General features: G+C 47.1%; 1 long non-coding RNA gene across 1 annotated transcript; it reads right to left on the bottom strand.

The window, feature by feature from the left end:
- Window positions 1-2,104: 2,104 nt before the first annotated feature.
- On the bottom strand, window positions 2,105-2,558 carry LOC106810988. The gene is made up of 3 exons (XR_001394085.1): window positions 2,517-2,558; window positions 2,237-2,258; window positions 2,105-2,142 (listed from the first exon to the last, which is right to left on the bottom strand). It is a non-coding gene; the product is annotated as an uncharacterized LOC106810988 (long non-coding RNA).
- Between the last annotated feature and the right edge of the window lie 2,226 nt (window positions 2,559-4,784).

Raw genomic sequence — 4,784 nt, forward strand, 5'->3', positions numbered from 1 at the left:
GCGGAGAAGGTTAGAGGGCGGCACCCGTCGCATACCTAGCTCTAGAACTCAGGCCTGTGGCACGAGCGATTGGGCTATAGTCTTCTAGAGCTACTCACATACCAACCGATCCATCACCGATTCGAATTCAATCCATCCAGGAGAAGAAAATGTCGCAGCTTACGGCGCCAGGTAACAACGAGCAGTCCTTACAAGGATCTCTTCCAAATAATTTCAATTCCTGCTCCCCGTCATAAATCTCCCCCTCGTCTTCAACAAGAGTCCGCGCAATTTATGCACACCACAGTTACACCTTCCGCTAGCTGATTCCGCATTCATCCAGTAATTAACGTAATTAAGCCCAGACATTCCACTAATAATACGCCTGCGAATGCCTCACTGTCACTCCTCACCAAGTTATACATGCATTTAACACGGATTACGCACCAGTACACAGGAATAGATACAGCTATATCAAGTAATCATATATATATATAATATATATATCTTCACAATTAAACACCGAGACTGAAGTACGTGCACACACAACACCGCTGTTTCTACATCGTTGCGTAACCATAACGTCACGTTTAAACAAAACAGGCTGCAATATATTTTTACACCTATCCTTCCTTTATCTACACTCGCACACACACATACACACACACACAACATACACACCACACACACACACACACGACGCAACAGCGACGCCACGCGACGACACACACAGACTGCACACACACCGGCACGCACGCGACGCCACACACACACACACACAGCACATACACACACCACACGCACATACACACACACACGGCCATAACACGCGCACACCCACTCACACCGCACGCACGGCACGCACGAGCGCAGGTCACGCACGCAACGCGCGGCGGCGCGCCACGAAACGCCCTGAGCACGCACACACATCACACACAACACACCCAGCACGCACGCACGCAGCAGCGCACACACACACACCGCAACGCACGGCACCGCACGCATCGCACGGGGGCACCGCACACACACAGCAGCACAACACACACACACACCCCCGCACATACACACACACACACGAACATACACGGCGCACACACAGCTCAGCCACACACGGGCAGCACGGCAACGCACGCACGCGCGCGCCACGGCACAGCACCACGCACGGCACGCACGCACCGGACCTCAGCCCACAGGTCGACAAGCACGCACGCACGCACCAGCACGCACGCACGCACGCACGCCACGCAGTCGCACGCACGCCACACACACACACACCACACAACACACACACATTCCCGTATGGTGCAGCTTACGAGAGAGACGTCGGCTGACGGTGGCAAGAGTCGCATACGAAGCAAGGATCCCTCCCGTTCCGCACTTTGCATATAAATGATGTTATAGCCGCGCATGTTCCTATAGGCAGTGCTATTATATAGGCTGTGATTTTTCTCGCAGATAGGCAAAACTGATTCCACTGATGAATGAATGGCGACAATTCTTCGCGCAAGGAGGGCATCGCGAGGCAGCTGCGACCACGCTTTAAACTCATTGCTATTCACATAGGGGTTCGCGATGATACCCTCGTATAGCCGCTCGATGCCCTCCGCACAGTGGGCGACTGATGTAACAGAGTTCATTGAATAACAGGCGTCCATCTTTTGTTAGGAAACGTTACGTAGGCGGTGCGTTGGCGGAGAGGAAGGTCTCCCGGCTGTCTCCCCGCGCACGGCGCTCGTGATATATATAATAGGCAGGTGTAGAGGATACAAATTATCATCCTACCCCCTGATATGGTAATATATGGTTCAAAATACATGCATGGACGACGTGTGCTAGGCATGGACGCGCAAGCGCGCACGGGAGTCACGTGTGTGGCGTGCATCAAAGGTCGTGTTTGGGTGGTGGGGAGGGGAGGAAACTACCTTCAAAGCAGAGACAACTACCCTTCAAAAAAGCAGTGGACATACTACTTTTCAAAAGAAAAGACGACTAGTACTTCAAACGCAAGAGCGCAACCTATCTCAAAGTCAGAGACGAACTAGACTTCAAAAGCAGAGACGAGCTACATTCCATAAAGCATAGAGACAACTACCTTCAAACAAGCAGCACGACAACATACTTCAAAAGCAGAGACGAGCTACGCTTAAAAGCAGAGACAACTACCTTCAAAAAGCAGAGAAGAAGCTACTTCAATAGCAGAGAGGGACTACCTCCCAAAAGCAGGACGGACTACGCTCCAAAGCAGAGGACGGACTACCTTCAAATGCAGAGACAACTACCTTCAAAGAGAGACAACTACGCTTCAAAAGGCAGAGACGAGGCTACCTTCAAAAGCAGAAGACGGGCTACTTCAAAAGCAGAGACAACTACCTTCAAAAGGCAGAGACGGAACTACCTTCAAAGCAGAGACAAACTACCTTCAAAGCAGAGACAACTACACTACAGAAAGCTAGACAGACGACTACCTCAAAAGCAGAGACTGGCAGAACTACCTTCAAAAGGCAGAGACAACTACCTTCAAAGCAGAGACGAAATACCTTCAAAAGCAGAGACGAAGCTACGCTTCAAAAGCAGAGACAAACTAACCTTCAAAAGCAGAGACGAACTACGCTTCAAAATGCAGAGACGAACTTACCTTAAAAGCAGAGACGAACTACGCTTCAAAGGGCAGAGAGAATAACCTTCGAAAAGAGAGACAACTACCTTCAAAGGCAGAGACAACTCCTTCAACGAAGCAGAGACAACTACCTTCAAAAGCACGAAGCCAACTACCTACAAAAGCAGAGTACGGACTAACCTTCGAAAAGCAGAGACGAAACTAACCTTCAAAAGGGCAGCGACAATCCCTTCCAAAGAGCAGAGACAACTACCTACACAAGAGAACGCAGCTAGCCTTCAAAAGCAGAGACGAGCGCTACCTTCGAAAAGGCAGAGACAACTCACCTAAAAGCAGAGACAACCTACTACAAAAGCAGAGAACGGACTACCTTCAAAAGGCAGAGACGAACTACCGTTCAAAAGCAGAGACAACTACCTTCAAGACAGAGACGAACTACCTCAAAGACAGAGACGTGGCGAGATGGGAGTTGTTGTGCTTGCAGGTGCAGCAGCGGGAGACCATGACGATGAGCTGAATGACCATATGCAGCCGGGAAACCCATCATCTCCTTGTGCGTGCGTGCGTGCTGTAGCGTGCATACAATACAGTAGAATCGAGACAATACTATAGACGTCAGTGCCTTACACGCACGCAGTACGATGCACGCGGAATCCAGCCAATGTGGCATGTCCTGCCATCGATTATCTTCCCGCTGACTGGGTGACCGCCCCCCCCTCGCCCGACCACGCGCCACGTAGATACATACACACGCGGCTTATAATTACATGCCCGGCCAAGTGTACCCATGGCCACAGGGTCAACACTAGGGTGCTGGGGCGCAAGATACCACTCAGCAAATAACACACACAACCCAGACAACACAATACAGCCAACACCTAACACTCATCAGTCCATAGATCTCAGCACTATCAGCTGCCGCCCCCCCCCCCGGTGCGCAATCACCTTCCGCACACGCTATACGGCCAATAATACTTCAGCATAGAGACTAAGGAGTCGACCAAAAGGCCATCCAGTTTGGTGAGAGGTTACTCCTAGTCGATTACGTTATAACACAATGGATGTCAGTCAAACTGATAGTAAATTTATTAAAAACGAGTCATAATCTCTGGCTCCAGCTTTCCTGTACTCTCTCGCATAAGTATCACACGGCTAATCCGTGTTCGCCGAATCACGCCTTAATATATTAGCATTACATTACATTTATTTATCTATAATATATGTGGCTATCCGAATTAATCGGGTGTGGAAGAACACAAATCGCGCTCGACGTTAAATATTAATTACATTATGACCCTAAACTTCAATAAGAATAGCCGGCAAGCTACGGTATATACTGTATGTAATGTATTATATATATACTCCAATATATATTATATATATATATTATATAAATATATATATTATATATATATATAGTGTGTGTGTGTGTGTGTGTGTGTGTGTGTGTGTGTGTGTGTGTGTGTGTGTGTGTGTGTGTGTGTGTGTGTGTGTGTGTGTGTGTGTGTGTGTGTGTGTGTGTCTGTGTGTGTCTGTGTGCGCGCGTGTGTGTGCGTGCGCGAGTGCGTGCGTGCGTGCTGTGGTTTGCTGTGGTCGTCTGCGCTGGTGCGACGCGACAACGCACAATAGAATACGTCTGTTTTCTGCCAATATTTTATCTTGAGAGTATATGGAAAAAATACATTATTATTATAATAATTATTATTATTATTATTATCATCATTATTCATGATTCACTAGACATGTGTTTTTTCTCATTTTACTTGTACATAGCCATCATTTAACCTGGTATTCCTTAATAAAAAAATGCTGTTGTTTTTGGGGGAAGATGCTCGTTGTTTAGTTTCTTTTTTGTGTTCGATATATCATTTAATAAAATAAAAATATAATAAAATATATCGTATAAGGAGAACGAAATGCCCCTAAAATGCAATGTATTCGTAGAAATAACTACGTTTCAAGCAGTGGTTTATAAAACGAAAACATAATACACACATACGATCTGAACAGAATACGAATTGGAAGTTTGGGTGTGTGCGTAGCGTGTTGGATTGCTAGTCAGTAGTCCGGGGTTCAAATCTTGTCAATTACCATAGTAAAATATTTTCTAACTGCTGTTAAGCTAAATATTATAACACATACATCTGAGCTGATCATTGAAGGAATGGTATGTTTGGGTCCGTCCGTA

The sequence above is a fragment of the Priapulus caudatus genome, unplaced genomic scaffold, assembly GCF_000485595.1.
Source record: "Priapulus caudatus unplaced genomic scaffold, Priapulus_caudatus-5.0.1 Scaffold493, whole genome shotgun sequence".
NCBI classification, from domain to species: Eukaryota; Metazoa; Priapulida; class Priapulimorpha; order Priapulimorphida; family Priapulidae; genus Priapulus; species Priapulus caudatus.